The sequence below is a fragment of the Bos grunniens genome, chromosome 20 (genome assembly GCF_055505025.1).
Source record: "Bos grunniens cultivar Pamir isolate PY7600 chromosome 20, Bosgru_T2T1.0, whole genome shotgun sequence".
Lineage (NCBI taxonomy): Eukaryota > Metazoa > Chordata > Mammalia > Artiodactyla > Bovidae > Bos > Bos grunniens.
The window spans coordinates 72,732,467-72,758,003 of NC_141184.1; the positions used below are offsets into that span (position 1 = coordinate 72,732,467).

A 25,537-nucleotide genomic window follows, 5' to 3' on the forward strand; every position below is an offset into this window, starting at 1 on the left:
AGCCTCGAGCACCCGGGATTCCCAGGTGGTCTCCCATCCAAGATCCTAACCGGGCCCGACCCTGCTTAGCTTCCGAGATCAGACGAGATCGGGCGCCTTCAGGCTGATACGGCCTGAGACAGTGGCGCTTGGCTCGGGGCGCCCTAAGAGCCTTGCGCTTCGCCTCCCTTTCGCTCTGCCCTGCAGGTCGGGCCAACGGGCCGCACCTCTCGTCGCGGGGCGTGCTGTACTTGAGCCGCACGACCCGCGACCGGACTCCAGCCTGCTGACGCCGGCCCGCCCCCCGGAACACCGCCAACACCAGAGCAGCAAGCGCCTGGCCGGGCCCGGGGGCCCGAGGGGCTTCCAGGACCCCCCATTGACCGGGAGGGCGTGCGTGCATGCGTGCGCGCGGGGCCTGGGGGCTGGGCTGAGGGGTGCGGAGGTCTCGGCGCCCTCCCACCCGCGGCAACTCCAGACCCGGCCGCGCTGGCTGAGCGGGGCCTCCCCCGGATCCCATTCGCCGCTCAGGCCCGCGCGGCCCCAGATGTGTCGGTCTTCGGCGCCCGCCGCCTCCCAACCCCAGCGGCCCAGGGGCCTCTGAACCTCCTGCGGGCCTAGGCGCAGCGAAACTTGAGCGCCCAACTTGCCCGGCACCTGTCCGGTGCCCAAACCCAGCAGAAGCCAGGGAGGCGCGGTCGAGCGGAGCGCCTCAGCCCCTCCCCTTCGCACTACCGAGGCCCCCCCTTTGCCCCCACGCCAAGCCTTCGACCTTCCTGAGAGAGCAGACGAGCCACAGGCAGGCACACAGACAGACACACAGACACTCGCACGCACCCACGCCAAGGGAGACAGCTGGCCTGCGCAAGCTCCTCAGCCAGAGCCAGAGCGCCTGGGAGAGGCGGGGGCAAGACGAACGGGCCGGCGGCTGGCTGTCAGGAGATACAGAGGCAGAAATACATGAAGATTCCGAGACAGACTCCAAGACGGCAAGAGGAGATACAGACACACACACACACACACACACACACACACACACACACACACACACTTGAGTGTGGTCTTTGGAAATACTTGTGTTCGTAGTTGCTGGGTTGAGCCCAACTTTAATACAACCCATGGACTGCGGCCCATCAGGCTCCTCTGTCCGTGGCATTTCCCAGGCGAGGATACTGGGAGTGGGTTGCCATTTCCTTCTCCGGCGGGATCTTCCCGACCCAGGGATCAAACCCCAGTCTCCTGCGCGCGGATGCCTTGCCATCTGAACCAGGACATTGCTAATTCCCTAGGCAAAATACAAAGAATAGAGCTCGTGTTCTACTAAATGGAAAGATGATTTCAAAAACAGAAGCTGTCCTTTGTTGGTATCTTTGAATCTTTATGTAGTTTTCGTTGATTTTTACTGTTAAGGCTAACTGAACAAGGCAAGAGAGAAACCCCAGAATTGAAAAGCAATGGACGTTTTTGAAAGAAACATGTGCAGGTGAAGCTCTCTTCCTTTTTGAGAGATGGTTAAATGCAAAATCTTGATTCAACACATATGACTTTTGTGCACTTTCTTTCAAATCTCCATGACGAAGCCCTAAGGTGTCCAGGAAGAAAGGAGTAGAGGGGCAGACAAAAAGAGCAACCTTTCCCCTTGGTGCCATCTCAACCAGCTGCTTAGTTCCTTCATCTCAAGGACTATCATCTGGGCTTCTCTGGTTTGTCTGATTCTTGTTTCGGGGACCGTTTCTAGTCACAAGGCTGTCAACAGTGGGGGTGGTGTGTGTGTGTGGGGGGAAGCCCTTCTTTCCATTCCGCATGAGACCCAGTGGACAATCCAGGCCCTGCCCACTGCATTGAGTGTGCAGCAACAATATCAACGGTAATGCGGGTGAACAACACGTATTCCTGGAATCCACTCCGTTGGCTACTGACTGTGTGTGGTGGTGGTCTGGAACCTAGACCTGGAAGCTTTCTGGATGATTGCAAATGACACCAAAGTCTGAGGACGATGGAAGATCTTCACATTTCTGCAAGAGCCACACACGTCCAGAAGGAACCACAAGACTTGCCTGAAATGGTCAAGGTATAAGTAATGGACTCAACGTTGGAAGGTCCCCACCTTTGCTATGGAAGTCAAACGATCGTTCTTTGAAATGAAAATGGAGCATAATGAACGTTCTCATGCTTCTAGAGCCTTTGAAAAGCCCTAACTTGTAGAAATCTGCTGTACGAGTTCCTTGAAAGCAAGAACCTCTATGTATGGATATGTCTTCATGCCTTAGATTGTGCCTCGAATATAGTGTACACATCAACCCAGGAAAGGAAAGAATTGAATCGCCAAACATACAAAGAGATCAAAAGTGCCGAGCCAAGTGACCCCTTGAGGCTTCCAAGAGCTTTTCTGTCTTTCACACACTAAGTAAATACTGAGCACCTACGATGAGCTAGGAGGCATGTAATAAGTTTCAGGGAATAGAAGGCGGAGAGAAGAAGACACAGAGTTCCTGCTTTCACTGAGACGACTCTAATGATACATCACAGGCAGATCCTTTGAGAACCTATAAGAGGGGCCTCTTCCCTCACCACAAAACCTGGGTGTCAGGGAAGGCTTTCCAGAGGCACCATTTCGTTGAGGTCCATAGGTTGAACCTAGGTAAACCAGGGTTGAGATGCAGGAAGAATTTCAGGCCGGGAAAATAGCATCTTGGAAGGCTATGTGACCAGGGAAACTTAGGACATTCAAGAAACGAAAAATGCCCTATGGGATGGAAGCCAAAGAGTGCAGAGGGCATTCCAGGCAAAAGACATCAGAGAAGAACGTGAGGAGCAAGCCTGAAGGGAAGTGGTCGTATCTTCAATATGCTGGGAAAATACGAGAGCCGTTGGAGCAGGGAGGTGACAGCATTGCATCTGCATTTCCAAAAGGTCATCTTGCTCCACATCACTAATGATTGGAGAGGCTCAACTCCAAACTCCAAGGAGGGACCACTTCACATGAGTCCGATTGGGCCTCACTGCAATGTCTGTCAATAACCAGTGCTGGAGAAGATGTGGAGCAAAGGGAACTCTCCTCCACGGGGAGTAGGAATGGGCGTGGGTAGAGCCGGTATGGAAAAGAATATGGAGGTTCCCGAAGGAACTAAAAGTGGAAGTAGCGTATGGTTCAGCAGTCCGACTCCCAGGCATGGACACACCCACGGTATAAGTGAACAAGATAGATGCCCCGTTTGGGCACATCTATCTGTGCGTGCGTGCGCACATGCGCATGCGCGATGGCCTGCGAGGCAGGGGGTGGGGCGGGGGCTGGGGCTCTGGCGGGAGTCCGTGCAAGCCCCGGGATTGCCTGAGGCAAGCCAAAGGAGCCCCAGATGGAGACGGGACTGCCGGTCGTCGGGTGTCCTGGAAGCCGAATGCGAATGCGGAGGGGCTCGCGGGCCGCGCGGAGGCAACCCAGGTCTGCAGCGGGAGTCGGGGCCCCGGCCAGCCGCTCCCCGCGGCCCGGGAGGGGCTGGGGCTGCGGGGGGGGATCCAAGAATCGGGATGCGCGGCGGGGGCTAAAGGACCTCTTCTGGTAGGCAAAAAGCCTCGAGCACCCGGGATTCCCAGGTGGTCTCCCATCCAAGATCCTAACCGGGCCCGACCCTGCTTAGCTTCCGAGATCAGACGAGATCGGGCGCCTTCAGGCTGATACGGCCTGAGACAGTGGCGCTTGGCTCGGGGCGCCCTAAGAGCCTTGCGCTTCGCCTCCCTTTCGCTCTGCCCTGCAGGTCGGGCCAACGGGCCGCACCTCTCGTCGCGGGGCGTGCTGTACTTGAGCCGCACGACCCGCGACCGGACTCCAGCCTGCTGACGCCGGCCCGCCCCCCGGAACACCGCCAACACCAGAGCAGCAAGCGCCTGGCCGGGCCCGGGGGCCCGAGGGGCTTCCAGGACCCCCCATTGACCGGGAGGGCGTGCGTGCATGCGTGCGCGCGGGGCCTGGGGGCTGGGCTGAGGGGTGCGGAGGTCTCGGCGCCCTCCCACCCGCGGCAACTCCAGACCCGGCCGCGCTGGCTGAGCGGGGCCTCCCCCGGATCCCATTCGCCGCTCAGGCCCGCGCGGCCCCAGATGTGTCGGTCTTCGGCGCCCGCCGCCTCCCAACCCCAGCGGCCCAGGGGCCTCTGAACCTCCTGCGGGCCTAGGCGCAGCGAAACTTGAGCGCCCAACTTGCCCGGCACCTGTCCGGTGCCCAAACCCAGCAGAAGCCAGGGAGGCGCGGTCGAGCGGAGCGCCTCAGCCCCTCCCCTTCGCACTACCGAGGCCCCCCCTTTGCCCCCACGCCAAGCCTTCGACCTTCCTGAGAGAGCAGACGAGCCACAGGCAGGCACACAGACAGACACACAGACACTCGCACGCACCCACGCCAAGGGAGACAGCTGGCCTGCGCAAGCTCCTCAGCCAGAGCCAGAGCGCCTGGGAGAGGCGGGGGCAAGACGAACGGGCCGGCGGCTGGCTGTCAGGAGATACAGAGGCAGAAATACATGAAGATTCCGAGACAGACTCCAAGACGGCAAGAGGAGATACAGACACACACACACACACACACACACACACACTTGAGTGTGGTCTTTGGAAATACTTGTGTTCGTAGTTGCTGGGTTGAGCCCAACTTTAATACAACCCATGGACTGCGGCCCATCAGGCTCCTCTGTCCGTGGCATTTCCCAGGCGAGGATACTGGGAGTGGGTTGCCATTTCCTTCTCCGGCGGGATCTTCCCGACCCAGGGATCAAACCCCAGTCTCCTGCGCGCGGATGCCTTGCCATCTGAACCAGGACATTGCTAATTCCCTAGGCAAAATACAAAGAATAGAGCTCGTGTTCTACTAAATGGAAAGATGATTTCAAAAACAGAAGCTGTCCTTTGTTGGTATCTTTGAATCTTTATGTAGTTTTCGTTGATTTTTACTGTTAAGGCTAACTGAACAAGGCAAGAGAGAAACCCCAGAATTGAAAAGCAATGGACGTTTTTGAAAGAAACATGTGCAGGTGAAGCTCTCTTCCTTTTTGAGAGATGGTTAAATGCAAAATCTTGATTCAACACATATGACTTTTGTGCACTTTCTTTCAAATCTCCATGACGAAGCCCTAAGGTGTCCAGGAAGAAAGGAGTAGAGGGGCAGACAAAAAGAGCAACCTTTCCCCTTGGTGCCATCTCAACCAGCTGCTTAGTTCCTTCATCTCAAGGACTATCATCTGGGCTTCTCTGGTTTGTCTGATTCTTGTTTCGGGGACCGTTTCTAGTCACAAGGCTGTCAACAGTGGGGGTGGTGTGTGTGTGGGGGGGGAAGCCCTTCTTTCCATTCCGCATGAGACCCAGTGGACAATCCAGGCCCTGCCCACTGCATTGAGTGTGCAGCAACAATATCAACGGTAATGCGGGTGAACAACACGTATTCCTGGAATCCACTCCGTTGGCTACTGACTGTGTGTGGTGGTGGTCTGGAACCTAGACCTGGAAGCTTTCTGGATGATTGCAAATGACACCAAAGTCTGAGGACGATGGAAGATCTTCACATTTCTGCAAGAGCCACACACGTCCAGAAGGAACCACAAGACTTGCCTGAAATGGTCAAGGTATAAGTAATGGACTCAACGTTGGAAGGTCTCCACCTTTGCTATGGAAGTCAAACGATCGTTCTTTGAAATGAAAATGGAGCATAATGAACGTTCTCATGCTTCTAGAGCCTTTGAAAAGCCCTAACTTGTAGAAATCTGCTGTACGAGTTCCTTGAAAGCAAGAACCTCTATGTATGGATATGTCTTCATGCCTTAGATTGTGCCTCGAATATAGTGTACACATCAACCCAGGAAAGGAAAGAATTGAATCGCCAAACATACAAAGAGATCAAAAGTGCCGAGCCAAGTGACCCCTTGAGGCTTCCAAGAGCTTTTCTGTCTTTCACACACTAAGTAAATACTGAGCACCTACGATGAGCTAGGAGGCATGTAATAAGTTTCAGGGAATAGAAGGCGGAGAGAAGAAGACACAGAGTTCCTGCTTTCACTGAGACGACTCTAATGATACATCACAGGCAGATCCTTTGAGAACCTATAAGAGGGGCCTCTTCCCTCACCACAAAACCTGGGTGTCAGGGAAGGCTTTCCAGAGGCACCATTTCGTTGAGGTCCATAGGTTGAACCTAGGTAAACCAGGGTTGAGATGCAGGAAGAATTTCAGGCCGGGAAAATAGCATCTTGGAAGGCTATGTGACCAGGGAAACTTAGGACATTCAAGAAACGAAAAATGCCCTATGGGATGGAAGCCAAAGAGTGCAGAGGGCATTCCAGGCAAAAGACATCAGAGAAGAACGTGAGGAGCAAGCCTGAAGGGAAGTGGTCGTATCTTCAATATGCTGGGAAAATACGAGAGCCGTTGGAGCAGGGAGGTGACAGCATTGCATCTGCATTTCCAAAAGGTCATCTTGCTCCACATCACTAATGATTGGAGAGGCTCAACTCCAAACTCCAAGGAGGGACCACTTCACATGAGTCCGATTGGGCCTCACTGCAATGTCTGTCAATAACCAGTGCTGGAGAAGATGTGGAGCAAAGGGAACTCTCCTCCACGGGGAGTAGGAATGGGCGTGGGTAGAGCCGGTATGGAAAAGAATATGGAGGTTCCCGAAGGAACTAAAAGTGGAAGTAGCGTATGGTTCAGCAGTCCGACTCCCAGGCATGGACACACCCACGGTATAAGTGAACAAGATAGATGCCCCGTTTGGGCACATCTATCTGTGCGTGCGTGCGCACATGCGCATGCGCGATGGCCTGCGAGGCAGGGGGTGGGGCGGGGGCTGGGGCTCTGGCGGGAGTCCGTGCAAGCCCCGGGATTGCCTGAGGCAAGCCAAAGGAGCCCCAGATGGAGACGGGACTGCCGGTCGTCGGGTGTCCTGGAAGCCGAATGCGAATGCGGAGGGGCTCGCGGGCCGCGCGGAGGCAACCCAGGTCTGCAGCGGGAGTCGGGGCCCCGGCCAGCCGCTCCCCGCGGCCCGGGAGGGGCTGGGGCTGCGGGGGGGGATCCAAGAATCGGGATGCGCGGCGGGGGCTAAAGGACCTCTTCTGGTAGGCAAAAAGCCTCGAGCACCCGGGATTCCCAGGTGGTCTCCCATCCAAGATCCTAACCGGGCCCGACCCTGCTTAGCTTCCGAGATCAGACGAGATCGGGCGCCTTCAGGCTGATACGGCCTGAGACAGTGGCGCTTGGCTCGGGGCGCCCTAAGAGCCTTGCGCTTCGCCTCCCTTTCGCTCTGCCCTGCAGGTCGGGCCAACGGGCCGCACCTCTCGTCGCGGGGCGTGCTGTACTTGAGCCGCACGACCCGCGACCGGACTCCAGCCTGCTGACGCCGGCCCGCCCCCCGGAACACCGCCAACACCAGAGCAGCAAGCGCCTGGCCGGGCCCGGGGGCCCGAGGGGCTTCCAGGACCCCCCATTGACCGGGAGGGCGTGCGTGCATGCGTGCGCGCGGGGCCTGGGGGCTGGGCTGAGGGGTGCGGAGGTCTCGGCGCCCTCCCACCCGCGGCAACTCCAGACCCGGCCGCGCTGGCTGAGCGGGGCCTCCCCCGGATCCCATTCGCCGCTCAGGCCCGCGCGGCCCCAGATGTGTCGGTCTTCGGCGCCCGCCGCCTCCCAACCCCAGCGGCCCAGGGGCCTCTGAACCTCCTGCGGGCCTAGGCGCAGCGAAACTTGAGCGCCCAACTTGCCCGGCACCTGTCCGGTGCCCAAACCCAGCAGAAGCCAGGGAGGCGCGGTCGAGCGGAGCGCCTCAGCCCCTCCCCTTCGCACTACCGAGGCCCCCCCTTTGCCCCCACGCCAAGCCTTCGACCTTCCTGAGAGAGCAGACGAGCCACAGGCAGGCACACAGACAGACACACAGACACTCGCACGCACCCACGCCAAGGGAGACAGCTGGCCTGCGCAAGCTCCTCAGCCAGAGCCAGAGCGCCTGGGAGAGGCGGGGGCAAGACGAACGGGCCGGCGGCTGGCTGTCAGGAGATACAGAGGCAGAAATACATGAAGATTCCGAGACAGACTCCAAGACGGCAAGAGGAGATACAGACACACACACACACACACACACACACACACACACACACACACACTTGAGTGTGGTCTTTGGAAATACTTGTGTTCGTAGTTGCTGGGTTGAGCCCAACTTTAATACAACCCATGGACTGCGGCCCATCAGGCTCCTCTGTCCGTGGCATTTCCCAGGCGAGGATACTGGGAGTGGGTTGCCATTTCCTTCTCCGGCGGGATCTTCCCGACCCAGGGATCAAACCCCAGTCTCCTGCGCGCGGATGCCTTGCCATCTGAACCAGGACATTGCTAATTCCCTAGGCAAAATACAAAGAATAGAGCTCGTGTTCTACTAAATGGAAAGATGATTTCAAAAACAGAAGCTGTCCTTTGTTGGTATCTTTGAATCTTTATGTAGTTTTCGTTGATTTTTACTGTTAAGGCTAACTGAACAAGGCAAGAGAGAAACCCCAGAATTGAAAAGCAATGGACGTTTTTGAAAGAAACATGTGCAGGTGAAGCTCTCTTCCTTTTTGAGAGATGGTTAAATGCAAAATCTTGATTCAACACATATGACTTTTGTGCACTTTCTTTCAAATCTCCATGACGAAGCCCTAAGGTGTCCAGGAAGAAAGGAGTAGAGGGGCAGACAAAAAGAGCAACCTTTCCCCTTGGTGCCATCTCAACCAGCTGCTTAGTTCCTTCATCTCAAGGACTATCATCTGGGCTTCTCTGGTTTGTCTGATTCTTGTTTCGGGGACCGTTTCTAGTCACAAGGCTGTCAACAGTGGGGGTGGTGTGTGTGTGGGGGGGGAAGCCCTTCTTTCCATTCCGCATGAGACCCAGTGGACAATCCAGGCCCTGCCCACTGCATTGAGTGTGCAGCAACAATATCAACGGTAATGCGGGTGAACAACACGTATTCCTGGAATCCACTCCGTTGGCTACTGACTGTGTGTGGTGGTGGTCTGGAACCTAGACCTGGAAGCTTTCTGGATGATTGCAAATGACACCAAAGTCTGAGGACGATGGAAGATCTTCACATTTCTGCAAGAGCCACACACGTCCAGAAGGAACCACAAGACTTGCCTGAAATGGTCAAGGTATAAGTAATGGACTCAACGTTGGAAGGTCTCCACCTTTGCTATGGAAGTCAAACGATCGTTCTTTGAAATGAAAATGGAGCATAATGAACGTTCTCATGCTTCTAGAGCCTTTGAAAAGCCCTAACTTGTAGAAATCTGCTGTACGAGTTCCTTGAAAGCAAGAACCTCTATGTATGGATATGTCTTCATGCCTTAGATTGTGCCTCGAATATAGTGTACACATCAACCCAGGAAAGGAAAGAATTGAATCGCCAAACATACAAAGAGATCAAAAGTGCCGAGCCAAGTGACCCCTTGAGGCTTCCAAGAGCTTTTCTGTCTTTCACACACTAAGTAAATACTGAGCACCTACGATGAGCTAGGAGGCATGTAATAAGTTTCAGGGAATAGAAGGCGGAGAGAAGAAGACACAGAGTTCCTGCTTTCACTGAGACGACTCTAATGATACATCACAGGCAGATCCTTTGAGAACCTATAGAGGGGCCTCTTCCCTCACCACAAAACCTGGGTGTCAGGGAAGGCTTTCCAGAGGCACCATTTCGTTGAGGTCCATAGGTTGAACCTAGGTAAACCAGGGTTGAGATGCAGGAAGAATTTCAGGCCGGGAAAATAGCATCTTGGAAGGCTATGTGACCAGGGAAACTTAGGACATTCAAGAAACGAAAAATGCCCTATGGGATGGAAGCCAAAGAGTGCAGAGGGCATTCCAGGCAAAAGACATCAGAGAAGAACGTGAGGAGCAAGCCTGAAGGGAAGTGGTCGTATCTTCAATATGCTGGGAAAATACGAGAGCCGTTGGAGCAGGGAGGTGACAGCATTGCATCTGCATTTCCAAAAGGTCATCTTGCTCCACATCACTAATGATTGGAGAGGCTCAACTCCAAACTCCAAGGAGGGACCACTTCACATGAGTCCGATTGGGCCTCACTGCAATGTCTGTCAATAACCAGTGCTGGAGAAGATGTGGAGCAAAGGGAACTCTCCTCCACGGGGAGTAGGAATGGGCGTGGGTAGAGCCGGTATGGAAAAGAATATGGAGGTTCCCGAAGGAACTAAAAGTGGAAGTAGCGTATGGTTCAGCAGTCCGACTCCCAGGCATGGACACACCCACGGTATAAGTGAACAAGATAGATGCCCCGTTTGGGCACATCTATCTGTGCGTGCGTGCGCACATGCGCATGCGCGATGGCCTGCGAGGCAGGGGGTGGGGCGGGGGCTGGGGCTCTGGCGGGAGTCCGTGCAAGCCCCGGGATTGCCTGAGGCAAGCCAAAGGAGCCCCAGATGGAGACGGGACTGCCGGTCGTCGGGTGTCCTGGAAGCCGAATGCGAATGCGGAGGGGCTCGCGGGCCGCGCGGAGGCAACCCAGGTCTGCAGCGGGAGTCGGGGCCCCGGCCAGCCGCTCCCCGCGGCCCGGGAGTTGCTGGGGCTGCGGGGGGGGATCCAAGAATCGGGATGCGCGGCGGGGGCTAAAGGACCTCTTCTGGTAGGCAAAAAGCCTCGAGCACCCGGGATTCCCAGGTGGTCTCCCATCCAAGATCCTAACCGGGCCCGACCCTGCTTAGCTTCCGAGATCAGACGAGATCGGGCGCCTTCAGGCTGATACGGCCTGAGACAGTGGCGCTTGGCTCGGGGCGCCCTAAGAGCCTTGCGCTTCGCCTCCCTTTCGCTCTGCCCTGCAGGTCGGGCCAACGGGCCGCACCTCTCGTCGCGGGGCGTGCTGTACTTGAGCCGCACGACCCGCGACCGGACTCCAGCCTGCTGACGCCGGCCCGCCCCCCGGAACACCGCCAACACCAGAGCAGCAAGCGCCTGGCCGGGCCCGGGGGCCCGAGGGGCTTCCAGGACCCCCCATTGACCGGGAGGGCGTGCGTGCATGCGTGCGCGCGGGGCCTGGGGGCTGGGCTGAGGGGTGCGGAGGTCTCGGCGCCCTCCCACCCGCGGCAACTCCAGACCCGGCCGCGCTGGCTGAGCGGGGCCTCCCCCGGATCCCATTCGCCGCTCAGGCCCGCGCGGCCCCAGATGTGTCGGTCTTCGGCGCCCGCCGCCTCCCAACCCCAGCGGCCCAGGGGCCTCTGAACCTCCTGCGGGCCTAGGCGCAGCGAAACTTGAGCGCCCAACTTGCCCGGCACCTGTCCGGTGCCCAAACCCAGCAGAAGCCAGGGAGGCGCGGTCGAGCGGAGCGCCTCAGCCCCTCCCCTTCGCACTACCGAGGCCCCCCCTTTGCCCCCACGCCAAGCCTTCGACCTTCCTGAGAGAGCAGACGAGCCACAGGCAGGCACACAGACAGACACACAGACACTCGCACGCACCCACGCCAAGGGAGACAGCTGGCCTGCGCAAGCTCCTCAGCCAGAGCCAGAGCGCCTGGGAGAGGCGGGGGCAAGACGAACGGGCCGGCGGCTGGCTGTCAGGAGATACAGAGGCAGAAATACATGAAGATTCCGAGACAGACTCCAAGACGGCAAGAGGAGATACAGACACACACACACACACACACACACACACACACACACACACACACTTGAGTGTGGTCTTTGGAAATACTTGTGTTCGTAGTTGCTGGGTTGAGCCCAACTTTAATACAACCCATGGACTGCGGCCCATCAGGCTCCTCTGTCCGTGGCATTTCCCAGGCGAGGATACTGGGAGTGGGTTGCCATTTCCTTCTCCGGCGGGATCTTCCCGACCCAGGGATCAAACCCCAGTCTCCTGCGCGCGGATGCCTTGCCATCTGAACCAGGACATTGCTCATTCCCTAGGCAAAATACAAAGAATAGAGCTCGTGTTCTACTAAATGGAAAGATGATTTCAAAAACAGAAGCTGTCCTTTGTTGGTATCTTTGAATCTTTATGTAGTTTTCGTTGATTTTTACTGTTAAGGCTAACTGAACAAGGCAAGAGAGAAACCCCAGAATTGAAAAGCAATGGACGTTTTTGAAAGAAACATGTGCAGGTGAAGCTCTCTTCCTTTTTGAGAGATGGTTAAATGCAAAATCTTGATTCAACACATATGACTTTTGTGCACTTTCTTTCAAATCTCCATGACGAAGCCCTAAGGTGTCCAGGAAGAAAGGAGTAGAGGGGCAGACAAAAAGAGCAACCTTTCCCCTTGGTGCCATCTCAACCAGCTGCTTAGTTCCTTCATCTCAAGGACTATCATCTGGGCTTCTCTGGTTTGTCTGATTCTTGTTTCGGGGACCGTTTCTAGTCACAAGGCTGTCAACAGTGGGGGTGGTGTGTGTGTGTGGGGGGAAGCCCTTCTTTCCATTCCGCATGAGACCCAGTGGACAATCCAGGCCCTGCCCACTGCATTGAGTGTGCAGCAACAATATCAACGGTAATGCGGGTGAACAACACGTATTCCTGGAATCCACTCCGTTGGCTACTGACTGTGTGTGGTGGTGGTCTGGAACCTAGACCTGGAAGCTTTCTGGATGATTGCAAATGACACCAAAGTCTGAGGACGATGGAAGATCTTCACATTTCTGCAAGAGCCACACACGTCCAGAAGGAACCACAAGACTTGCCTGAAATGGTCAAGGTATAAGTAATGGACTCAACGTTGGAAGGTCTCCACCTTTGCTATGGAAGTCAAACGATCGTTCTTTGAAATGAAAATGGAGCATAATGAACGTTCTCATGCTTCTAGAGCCTTTGAAAAGCCCTAACTTGTAGAAATCTGCTGTACGAGTTCCTTGAAAGCAAGAACCTCTATGTATGGATATGTCTTCATGCCTTAGATTGTGCCTCGAATATAGTGTACACATCAACCCAGGAAAGGAAAGAATTGAATCGCCAAACATACAAAGAGATCAAAAGTGCCGAGCCAAGTGACCCCTTGAGGCTTCCAAGAGCTTTTCTGTCTTTCACACACTAAGTAAATACTGAGCACCTACGATGAGCTAGGAGGCATATAATAAGTTTCAGGGAATAGAAGGCGGAGAGAAGAAGACACAGAGTTCCTGCTTTCACTGAGACGACTCTAATGATACATCACAGGCAGATCCTTTGAGAACCTATAAGAGGGGCCTCTTCCCTCACCACAAAACCTGGGTGTCAGGGAAGGCTTTCCAGAGGCACCATTTCGTTGAGGTCCATAGGTTGAACCTAGGTAAACCAGGGTTGAGATGCAGGAAGAATTTCAGGCCGGGAAAATAGCATCTTGGAAGGCTATGTGACCAGGGAAACTTAGGACATTCAAGAAACGAAAAATGCCCTATGGGATGGAAGCCAAAGAGTGCAGAGGGCATTCCAGGCAAAAGACATCAGAGAAGAACGTGAGGAGCAAGCCTGAAGGGAAGTGGTCGTATCTTCAATATGCTGGGAAAATACGAGAGCCGTTGGAGCAGGGAGGTGACAGCATTGCATCTGCATTTCCAAAAGGTCATCTTGCTCCACATCACTAATGATTGGAGAGGCTCAACTCCAAACTCCAAGGAGGGACCACTTCACATGAGTCCGATTGGGCCTCACTGCAATGTCTGTCAATAACCAGTGCTGGAGAAGATGTGGAGCAAAGGGAACTCTCCTCCACGGGGAGTAGGAATGGGCGTGGGTAGAGCCGGTATGGAAAAGAATATGGAGGTTCCCGAAGGAACTAAAAGTGGAAGTAGCGTATGGTTCAGCAGTCCGACTCCCAGGCATGGACACACCCACGGTATAAGTGAACAAGATAGATGCCCCGTTTGGGCACATCTATCTGTGCGTGCGTGCGCACATGCGCATGCGCGATGGCCTGCGAGGCAGGGGGTGGGGCGGGGGCTGGGGCTCTGGCGGGAGTCCGTGCAAGCCCCGGGATTGCCTGAGGCAAGCCAAAGGAGCCCCAGATGGAGACGGGACTGCCGGTCGTCGGGTGTCCTGGAAGCCGAATGCGAATGCGGAGGGGCTCGCGGGCCGCGCGGAGGCAACCCAGGTCTGCAGCGGGAGTCGGGGCCCCGGCCAGCCGCTCCCCGCGGCCCGGGAGGGGCTGGGGCTGCGGGGGGGGATCCAAGAATCGGGATGCGCGGCGGGGGCTAAAGGACCTCTTCTGGTAGGCAAAAAGCCTCGAGCACCCGGGATTCCCAGGTGGTCTCCCATCCAAGATCCTAACCGGGCCCGACCCTGCTTAGCTTCACGAGATCAGACGAGATCGGGCGCCTTCAGGCTGATACGGCCTGAGACAGTGGCGCTTGGCTCGGGGCGCCCTAAGAGCCTTGCGCTTCGCCTCCCTTTCGCTCTGCCCTGCAGGTCGGGCCAACGGGCCGCACCTCTCGTCGCGGGGCGTGCTGTACTTGAGCCGCACGACCCGCGACCGGACTCCAGCCTGCTGACGCCGGCCCGCCCCCCGGAACACCGCCAACACCAGAGCAGCAAGCGCCTGGCCGGGCCCGGGGGCCCGAGGGGCTTCCAGGACCCCCCATTGACCGGGAGGGCGTGCGTGCATGCGTGCGCGCGGGGCCTGGGGGCTGGGCTGAGGGGTGCGGAGGTCTCGGCGCCCTCCCACCCGCGGCAACTCCAGACCCGGCCGCGCTGGCTGAGCGGGGCCTCCCCCGGATCCCATTCGCCGCTCAGGCCCGCGCGGCCCCAGATGTGTCGGTCTTCGGCGCCCGCCGCCTCCCAACCCCAGCGGCCCAGGGGCCTCTGAACCTCCTGCGGGCCTAGGCGCAGCGAAACTTGAGCGCCCAACTTGCCCGGCACCTGTCCGGTGCCCAAACCCAGCAGAAGCCAGGGAGGCGCGGTCGAGCGGAGCGCCTCAGCCCCTCCCCTTCGCACTACCGAGGCCCCCCCTTTGCCCCCACGCCAAGCCTTCGACCTTCCTGAGAGAGCAGACGAGCCACAGGCAGGCACACAGACAGACACACAGACACTCGCACGCACCCACGCCAAGGGAGACAGCTGGCCTGCGCAAGCTCCTCAGCCAGAGCCAGAGCGCCTGGGAGAGGCGGGGGCAAGACGAACGGGCCGGCGGCTGGCTGTCAGGAGATACAGAGGCAGAAATACATGAAGATTCCGAGACAGACTCCAAGACGGCAAGAGGAGATACAGACACACACACACACACACACACACACACACACACACACACACACTTGAGTGTGGTCTTTGGAAATACTTGTGTTCGTAGTTGCTGGGTTGAGCCCAACTTTAATACAACCCATGGACTGCGGCCCATCAGGCTCCTCTGTCCGTGGCATTTCCCAGGCGAGGATACTGGGAGTGGGTTGCCATTTCCTTCTCCGGCGGGATCTTCCCGACCCAGGGATCAAACCCCAGTCTCCTGCGCGCGGATGCCTTGCCATCTGAACCAGGACATTGCTCATTCCCTAGGCAAAATACAAAGAATAGAGCTCGTGTTCTACTAAATGGAAAGATGATTTCAAAAACAGAAGCTGTCCTTTGTTGGTATCTTTGAATCTTTATGTAGTTTTCGTTGATTTTTACTGTTAAGGCTAACTGAACAAGGCAAGAGAGAAACCCCAGAATTGAAAAGCAATGGACGTTTTTGAAAGAAACATGTGCAGGTGAAGCTCTCTTCCTTTTTGAGAGATGGTTAAATGCAAAATCTTGATTCAACACATATGACTTTTGTGCACTTTCTTTCAAATCTCCATGACGAAGCCCTAAGGTGTCCAGGAAGAAAGGAGTAGAGGGGCAGACAAAAAGAGCAACCTTTCCCCTTGGTGCCATCTCAACCAGCTGCTTAGTTCCTTCATCTCAAGGACTATCATCTGGGCTTCTCTGGTTTGTCTGATTCTTGTTTCGGGGACCGTTTCTAGTCACAAGGCTGTCAACAGTGGGGGTGGTGTGTGTGTGGGGGGGGAAGCCCTTCTTTCCATTCCGCATGAGACCCAGTGGACAATCCAGGCCCTGCCCACTGCATTGAGTGTGCAGCAACAATATCAACGGTAATGCGGGTGAACAACACGTATTCCTGGAATCCACTCCGTTGGCTACTGACTGTGTGTGGTGGTGGTCTGGAACCTAGACCTGGAAGCTTTCTGGATGATTGCAAATGACACCAAAGTCTGAGGACGATGGAAGATCTTCACATTTCTGCAAGAGCCACACACGTCCAGAAGGAACCACAAGACTTGCCTGAAATGGTCAAGGTATAAGTAATGGACTCAACGTTGGAAGGTCTCCACCTTTGCTATGGAAGTCAAACGATCGTTCTTTGAAATGAAAATGGAGCATAATGAACGTTCTCATGCTTCTAGAGCCTTTGAAAAGCCCTAACTTGTAGAAATCTGCTGTACGAGTTCCTTGAAAGCAAGAACCTCTATGTATGGATATGTCTTCATGCCTTAGATTGTGCCTCGAATATAGTGTACACATCAACCCAGGAAAGGAAAGAATTGAATCGCCAAACATACAAAGAGATCAAAAGTGCCGAGCCAAGTGACCCCTTGAGGCTTCCAAGAGCTTTTCTGTCTTTCACACACTAAGTAAATACTGAGCACCTACGATGAGCTAGGAGGCATGTAATAAGTTTCAGGGAATAGAAGGCGGAGAGAAGAAGACACAGAGTTCCTGCTTTCACTGAGACGACTCTAATGATACATCACAGGCAGATCCTTTGAGAACCTATAAGAGGGGCCTCTTCCCTCACCACAAAACCTGGGTGTCAGGGAAGGCTTTCCAGAGGCACCATTTCGTTGAGGTCCATAGGTTGAACCTAGGTAAACCAGGGTTGAGATGCAGGAAGAATTTCAGGCCGGGAAAATAGCATCTTGGAAGGCTATGTGACCAGGGAAACTTAGGACATTCAAGAAACGAAAAATGCCCTATGGGATGGAAGCCAAAGAGTGCAGAGGGCATTCCAGGCAAAAGACATCAGAGAAGAACGTGAGGAGCAAGCCTGAAGGGAAGTGGTCGTATCTTCAATATGCTGGGAAAATACGAGAGCCGTTGGAGCAGGGAGGTGACAGCATTGCATCTGCATTTCCAAAAGGTCATCTTGCTCCACATCACTAATGATTGGAGAGGCTCAACTCCAAACTCCAAGGAGGGACCACTTCACATGAGTCCGATTGGGCCTCACTGCAATGTCTGTCAATAACCAGTGCTGGAGAAGATGTGGAGCAAAGGGAACTCTCCTCCACGGGGAGTAGGAATGGGCGTGGGTAGAGCCGGTATGGAAAAGAATATGGAGGTTCCCGAAGGAACTAAAAGTGGAAGTAGCGTATGGTTCAGCAGTCCGACTCCCAGGCATGGACACACCCACGGTATAAGTGAACAAGATAGATGCCCCGTTTGGGCACATCTATCTGTGCGTGCGTGCGCACATGCGCATGCGCGATGGCCTGCGAGGCAGGGGGTGGGGCGGGGGCTGGGGCTCTGGCGGGAGTCCGTGCAAGCCCCGGGATTGCCTGAGGCAAGCCAAAGGAGCCCCAGATGGAGACGGGACTGCCGGTCGTCGGGTGTCCTGGAAGCCGAATGCGAATGCGGAGGGGCTCGCGGGCCGCGCGGAGGCAACCCAGGTCTGCAGCGGGAGTCGGGGCCCCGGCCAGCCGCTCCCCGCGGCCCGGGAGGGGCTGGGGCTGCGGGGGGGGATCCAAGAATCGGGATGCGCGGCGGGGGCTAAAGGACCTCTTCTGGTAGGCAAAAAGCCTCGAGCACCCGGGATTCCCAGGTGGTCTCCCATCCAAGATCCTAACCGGGCCCGACCCTGCTTAGCTTCCGAGATCAGACGAGATCGGGCGCCTTCAGGCTGATACGGCCTGAGACAGTGGCGCTTGGCTCGGGGCGCCCTAAGAGCCTTGCGCTTCGCCTCCCTTTCGCTCTGCCCTGCAGGTCGGGCCAACGGGCCGCACCTCTCGTCGCGGGGCGTGCTGTACTTGAGCCGCACGACCCGCGACCGGACTCCAGCCTGCTGACGCCGGCCCGCCCCCCGGAACACCGCCAACACCAGAGCAGCAAGCGCCTGGCCGGGCCCGGGGGCCCGAGGGGCTTCCAGGACCCCCCATTGACCGGGAGGGCGTGCGTGCATGCGTGCGCGCGGGGCCTGGGGGCTGGGCTGAGGGGTGCGGAGGTCTCGGCGCCCTCCCACCCGCGGCAACTCCAGACCCGGCCGCGCTGGCTGAGCGGGGCCTCCCCCGGATCCCATTCGCCGCTCAGGCCCGCGCGGCCCCAGATGTGTCGGTCTTCGGCGCCCGCCGCCTCCCAACCCCAGCGGCCCAGGGGCCTCTGAACCTCCTGCGGGCCTAGGCGCAGCGAAACTTGAGCGCCCAACTTGCCCGGCACCTGTCCGGTGCCCAAACCCAGCAGAAGCCAGGGAGGCGCGGTCGAGCGGAGCGCCTCAGCCCCTCCCCTTCGCACTACCGAGGCCCCCCCTTTGCCCCCACGCCAAGCCTTCGACCTTCCTGAGAGAGCAGACGAGCCACAGGCAGGCACACAGACAGACACACAGACACTCGCACGCACCCACGCCAAGGGAGACAGCTGGCCTGCGCAAGCTCCTCAGCCAGAGCCAGAGCGCCTGGGAGAGGCGGGGGCAAGACGAACGGGCCGGCGGCTGGCTGTCAGGAGATACAGAGGCAGAAATACATGAAGATTCCGAGACAGACTCCAAGACGGCAAGAGGAGATACAGACACACACACACACACACACACACACACACACACACACACACTTGAGTGTGGTCTTTGGAAATACTTGTGTTCGTAGTTGCTGGGTTGAGCCCAACTTTAATACAACCCATGGACTGCGGCCCATCAGGCTCCTCTGTCCGTGGCATTTCCCAGGCGAGGATACTGGGAGTGGGTTGCCATTTCCTTCTCCGGCGGGATCTTCCCGACCCAGGGATCAAACCCCAGTCTCCTGCGCGCGGATGCCTTGCCATCTGAACCAGGACATTGCTCATTCCCTAGGCAAAATACAAAGAATAGAGCTCGTGTTCTACTAAATGGAAAGATGATTTCAAAAACAGAAGCTGTCCTTTGTTGGTATCTTTGAATCTTTATGTAGTTTTCGTTGATTTTTACTGTTAAGGCTAACTGAACAAGGCAAGAGAGAAACCCCAGAATTGAAAAGCAATGGACGTTTTTGAAAGAAACATGTGCAGGTGAAGCTCTCTTCCTTTTTGAGAGATGGTTAAATGCAAAATCTTGATTCAACACATATGACTTTTGTGCACTTTCTTTCAAATCTCCATGACGAAGCCCTAAGGTGTCCAGGAAGAAAGGAGTAGAGGGGCAGACAAAAAGAGCAACCTTTCCCCTTGGTGCCATCTCAACCAGCTGCTTAGTTCCTTCATCTCAAGGACTATCATCTGGGCTTCTCTGGTTTGTCTGATTCTTGTTTCGGGGACCGTTTCTAGTCACAAGGCTGTCAACAGTGGGGGTGGTGTGTGTGTGTGGGGGGAAGCCCTTCTTTCCATTCCGCATGAGACCCAGTGGACAATCCAGGCCCTGCCCACTGCATTGAGTGTGCAGCAACAATATCAACGGTAATGCGGGTGAACAACACGTATTCCTGGAATCCACTCCGTTGGCTACTGACTGTGTGTGGTGGTGGTCTGGAACCTAGACCTGGAAGCTTTCTGGATGATTGCAAATGACACCAAAGTCTGAGGACGATGGAAGATCTTCACATTTCTGCAAGAGCCACACACGTCCAGAAGGAACCACAAGACTTGCCTGAAATGGTCAAGGTATAAGTAATGGACTCAACGTTGGAAGGTCCCCACCTTTGCTATGGAAGTCAAACGATCGTTCTTTGAAATGAAAATGGAGCATAATGAACGTTCTCATGCTTCTAGAGCCTTTGAAAAGCCCTAACTTGTAGAAATCTGCTGTACGAGTTCCTTGAAAGCAAGAACCTCTATGTATGGATATGTCTTCATGCCTTAGATTGTGCCTCGAATATAGTGTACACATCAACCCAGGAAAGGAAAGAATTGAATCGCCAAACATACAAAGAGATCAAAAGTGCCGAGCCAAGTGACCCCTTGAGGCTTCCAAGAGCTTTTCTGTCTTTCACACACTAAGTAAATACTGAGCACCTACGATGAGCTAGGAGGCATGTAATAAGTTTCAGGGAATAGAAGGCGGAGAGAAGAAGACACAGAGTTCCTGCTTTCACTGAGACGACTCTAATGATACATCACAGGCAGATCCTTTGAGAACCTATAAGAGGGGCCTCTTCCCTCACCACAAAACCTGGGTGTCAGGGAAGGCTTTCCAGAGGCACCATTTCGTTGAGGTCCATAGGTTGAACCTAGGTAAACCAGGGTTGAGATGCAGGAAGAATTTCAGGCCGGGAAAATAGCATCTTGGAAGGCTATGTGACCAGGGAAACTTAGGACATTCAAGAAACGAAAAATGCCCTATGGGATGGAAGCCAAAGAGTGCAGAGGGCATTCCAGGCAAAAGACATCAGAGAAGAACGTGAGGAGCAAGCCTGAAGGGAAGTGGTCGTATCTTCAATATGCTGGGAAAATACGAGAGCCGTTGGAGCAGGGAGGTGACAGCATTGCATCTGCATTTCCAAAAGGTCATCTTGCTCCACATCACTAATGATTGGAGAGGCTCAACTCCAAACTCCAAGGAGGGACCACTTCACATGAGTCCGATTGGGCCTCACTGCAATGTCTGTCAATAACCAGTGCTGGAGAAGATGTGGAGCAAAGGGAACTCTCCTCCACGGGGAGTAGGAATGGGCGTGGGTAGAGCCGGTATGGAAAAGAATATGGAGGTTCCCGAAGGAACTAAAAGTGGAAGTAGCGTATGGTTCAGCAGTCCGACTCCCAGGCATGGACACACCCACGGTATAAGTGAACAAGATAGATGCCCCGTTTGGGCACATCTATCTGTGCGTGCGTGCGCACATGCGCATGCGCGATGGCCTGCGAGGCAGGGGGTGGGGCGGGGGCTGGGGCTCTGGCGGGAGTCCGTGCAAGCCCCGGGATTGCCTGAGGCAAGCCAAAGGAGCCCCAGATGGAGACGGGACTGCCGGTCGTCGGGTGTCCTGGAAGCCGAATGCGAATGCGGAGGGGCTCGCGGGCCGCGCGGAGGCAACCCAGGTCTGCAGCGGGAGTCGGGGCCCCGGCCAGCCGCTCCCCGCGGCCCGGGAGGGGCTGGGGCTGCGGGGGGGGATCCAAGAATCGGGATGCGCGGCGGGGGCTAAAGGACCTCTTCTGGTAGGCAAAAAGCCTCGAGCACCCGGGATTCCCAGGTGGTCTCCCATCCAAGATCCTAACCGGGCCCGACCCTGCTTAGCTTCCGAGATCAGACGAGATCGGGCGCCTTCAGGCTGATACGGCCTGAGACAGTGGCGCTTGGCTCGGGGCGCCCTAAGAGCCTTGCGCTTCGCCTCCCTTTCGCTCTGCCCTGCAGGTCGGGCCAACGGGCCGCACCTCTCGTCGCGGGGCGTGCTGTACTTGAGCCGCACGACCCGCGACCGGACTCCAGCCTGCTGACGCCGGCCCGCCCCCCGGAACACCGCCAACACCAGAGCAGCAAGCGCCTGGCCGGGCCCGGGGGCCCGAGGGGCTTCCAGGACCCCCCATTGACCGGGAGGGCGTGCGTGCATGCGTGCGCGCGGGGCCTGGGGGCTGGGCTGAGGGGTGCGGAGGTCTCGGCGCCCTCCCACCCGCGGCAACTCCAGACCCGGCCGCGCTGGCTGAGCGGGGCCTCCCCCGGATCCCATTCGCCGCTCAGGCCCGCGCGGCCCCAGATGTGTCGGTCTTCGGCGCCCGCCGCCTCCCAACCCCAGCGGCCCAGGGGCCTCTGAACCTCCTGCGGGCCTAGGCGCAGCGAAACTTGAGCGCCCAACTTGCCCGGCACCTGTCCGGTGCCCAAACCCAGCAGAAGCCAGGGAGGCGCGGTCGAGCGGAGCGCCTCAGCCCCTCCCCTTCGCACTACCGAGGCCCCCCCTTTGCCCCCACGCCAAGCCTTCGACCTTCCTGAGAGAGCAGACGAGCCACAGGCAGGCACACAGACAGACACACAGACACTCGCACGCACCCACGCCAAGGGAGACAGCTGGCCTGCGCAAGCTCCTCAGCCAGAGCCAGAGCGCCTGGGAGAGGCGGGGGCAAGACGAACGGGCCGGCGGCTGGCTGTCAGGAGATACAGAGGCAGAAATACATGAAGATTCCGAGACAGACTCCAAGACGGCAAGAGGAGATACAGACACACACACACACACACACACACACACACACACACACACACACACACTTGAGTGTGGTCTTTGGAAATACTTGTGTTCGTAGTTGCTGGGTTGAGCCCAACTTTAATACAACCCATGGACTGCGGCCCATCAGGCTCCTCTGTCCGTGGCATTTCCCAGGCGAGGATACTGGGAGTGGGTTGCCATTTCCTTCTCCGGCGGGATCTTCCCGACCCAGGGATCAAACCCCAGTCTCCTGCGCGCGGATGCCTTGCCATCTGAACCAGGACATTGCTCATTCCCTAGGCAAAATACAAAGAATAGAGCTCGTGTTCTACTAAATGGAAAGATGATTTCAAAAACAGAAGCTGTCCTTTGTTGGTATCTTTGAATCTTTATGTAGTTTTCGTTGATTTTTACTGTTAAGGCTAACTGAACAAGGCAAGAGAGAAACCCCAGAATTGAAAAGCAATGGACGTTTTTGAAAGAAACATGTGCAGGTGAAGCTCTCTTCCTTTTTGAGAGATGGTTAAATGCAAAATCTTGATTCAACACATATGACTTTTGTGCACTTTCTTTCAAATCTCCATGACGAAGCCCTAAGGTGTCCAGGAAGAAAGGAGTAGAGGGGCAGACAAAAAGAGCAACCTTTCCCCTTGGTGCCATCTCAACCAGCTGCTTAGTTCCTTCATCTCAAGGACTATCATCTGGGCTTCTCTGGTTTGTCTGATTCTTGTTTCGGGGACCGTTTCTAGTCACAAGGCTGTCAACAGTGGGGGTGGTGTGTGTGTGTGGGGGGAAGCCCTTCTTTCCATTCCGCATGAGACCCAGTGGACAATCCAGGCCCTGCCCACTGCATTGAGTGTGCAGCAACAATATCAACGGTAATGCGGGTGAACAACACGTATTCCTGGAATCCACTCCGTTGGCTACTGACTGTGTGTGGTGGTGGTCTGGAACCTAGACCTGGAAGCTTTCTGGATGATTGCAAATGACACCAAAGTCTGAGGACGATGGAAGATCTTCACATTTCTGCAAGAGCCACACACGTCCAGAAGGAACCACAAGACTTGCCTGAAATGGTCAAGGTATAAGTAATGGACTCAACGTTGGAAGGTCTCCACCTTTGCTATGGAAGTCAAACGATCGTTCTTTGAAATGAAAATGGAGCATAATGAACGTTCTCATGCTTCTAGAGCCTTTGAAAAGCCCTAACTTGTAGAAATCTGCTGTACGAGTTCCTTGAAAGCAAGAACCTCTATGTATGGATATGTCTTCATGCCTTAGATTGTGCCTCGAATATAGTGTACACATCAACCCAGGAAAGGAAAGAATTGAATCGCCAAACATACAAAGAGATCAAAAGTGCCGAGCCAAGTGACCCCTTGAGGCTTCCAAGAGCTTTTCTGTCTTTCACACACTAAGTAAATACTGAGCACCTACGATGAGCTAGGAGGCATGTAATAAGTTTCAGGGAATAGAAGGCGGAGAGAAGAAGACACAGAGTTCCTGCTTTCACTGAGACGACTCTAATGATACATCACAGGCAGATCCTTTGAGAACCTATAAGAGGGGCCTCTTCCCTCACCACAAAACCTGGGTGTCAGGGAAGGCTTTCCAGAGGCACCATTTCGTTGAGGTCCATAGGTTGAACCTAGGTAAACCAGGGTTGAGATGCAGGAAGAATTTCAGGCCGGGAAAATAGCATCTTGGAAGGCTATGTGACCAGGGAAACTTAGGACATTCAAGAAACGAAAAATGCCCTATGGGATGGAAGCCAAAGAGTGCAGAGGGCATTCCAGGCAAAAGACATCAGAGAAGAACGTGAGGAGCAAGCCTGAAGGGAAGTGGTCGTATCTTCAATATGCTGGGAAAATACGAGAGCCGTTGGAGCAGGGAGGTGACAGCATTGCATCTGCATTTCCAAAAGGTCATCTTGCTCCACATCACTAATGATTGGAGAGGCTCAACTCCAAACTCCAAGGAGGGACCACTTCACATGAGTCCGATTGGGCCTCACTGCAATGTCTGTCAATAACCAGTGCTGGAGAAGATGTGGAGCAAAGGGAACTCTCCTCCACGGGGAGTAGGAATGGGCGTGGGTAGAGCCGGTATGGAAAAGAATATGGAGGTTCCCGAAGGAACTAAAAGTGGAAGTAGCGTATGGTTCAGCAGTCCGACTCCCAGGCATGGACACACCCACGGTATAAGTGAACAAGATAGATGCCCCGTTTGGGCACATCTATCTGTGCGTGCGTGCGCACATGCGCATGCGCGATGGCCTGCGAGGCAGGGGGTGGGGCGGGGGCTGGGGCTCTGGCGGGAGTCCGTGCAAGCCCCGGGATTGCCTGAGGCAAGCCAAAGGAGCCCCAGATGGAGACGGGACTGCCGGTCGTCGGGTGTCCTGGAAGCCGAATGCGAATGCGGAGGGGCTCGCGGGCCGCGCGGAGGCAACCCAGGTCTGCAGCGGGAGTCGGGGCCCCGGCCAGCCGCTCCCCGCGGCCCGGGAGGGGCTGGGGCTGCGGGGGGGGATCCAAGAATCGGGATGCGCGGCGGGGGCTAAAGGACCTCTTCTGGTAGGCAAAAAGCCTCGAGCACCCGGGATTCCCAGGTGGTCTCCCATCCAAGATCCTAACCGGGCCCGACCCTGCTTAGCTTCCGAGATCAGACGAGATCGGGCGCCTTCAGGCTGATACGGCCTGAGACAGTGGCGCTTGGCTCGGGGCGCCCTAAGAGCCTTGCGCTTCGCCTCCCTTTCGCTCTGCCCTGCAGGTCGGGCCAACGGGCCGCACCTCTCGTCGCGGGGCGTGCTGTACTTGAGCCGCACGACCCGCGACCGGACTCCAGCCTGCTGACGCCGGCCCGCCCCCCGGAACACCGCCAACACCAGAGCAGCAAGCGCCTGGCCGGGCCCGGGGGCCCGAGGGGCTTCCAGGACCCCCCATTGACCGGGAGGGCGTGCGTGCATGCGTGCGCGCGGGGCCTGGGGGCTGGGCTGAGGGGTGCGGAGGTCTCGGCGCCCTCCCACCCGCGGCAACTCCAGACCCGGCCGCGCTGGCTGAGCGGGGCCTCCCCCGGATCCCATTCGCCGCTCAGGCCCGCGCGGCCCCAGATGTGTCGGTCTTCGGCGCCCGCCGCCTCCCAACCCCAGCGGCCCAGGGGCCTCTGAACCTCCTGCGGGCCTAGGCGCAGCGAAACTTGAGCGCCCAACTTGCCCGGCACCTGTCCGGTGCCCAAACCCAGCAGAAGCCAGGGAGGCGCGGTCGAGCGGAGCGCCTCAGCCCCTCCCCTTCGCACTACCGAGGCCCCCC

General features: G+C 56.3%; 7 pseudogenes; all 7 read right to left on the minus strand.

Annotated features, from left to right (window-relative positions):
* On the minus strand, positions 1-120 carry LOC147350734 (5S ribosomal RNA; annotated as a pseudogene).
* Positions 121-3,548: 3,428 nt separating this feature from the next.
* Positions 3,549-3,668, minus strand: LOC147350735 (5S ribosomal RNA; annotated as a pseudogene).
* A 3,412-nt stretch (positions 3,669-7,080) lies between these two features.
* On the minus strand, positions 7,081-7,200 carry LOC147350736 (5S ribosomal RNA; annotated as a pseudogene).
* Positions 7,201-10,625: 3,425 nt separating this feature from the next.
* LOC147350737 (5S ribosomal RNA) lies at positions 10,626-10,745 on the minus strand (annotated as a pseudogene).
* Positions 10,746-17,718: 6,973 nt separating this feature from the next.
* Positions 17,719-17,838, minus strand: LOC147350738 (5S ribosomal RNA; annotated as a pseudogene).
* Positions 17,839-21,262: 3,424 nt separating this feature from the next.
* Positions 21,263-21,382, minus strand: LOC147350739 (5S ribosomal RNA; annotated as a pseudogene).
* Positions 21,383-24,812: 3,430 nt separating this feature from the next.
* Positions 24,813-24,932, minus strand: LOC147350740 (5S ribosomal RNA; annotated as a pseudogene).
* Positions 24,933-25,537: the final 605 nt, after the last annotated feature.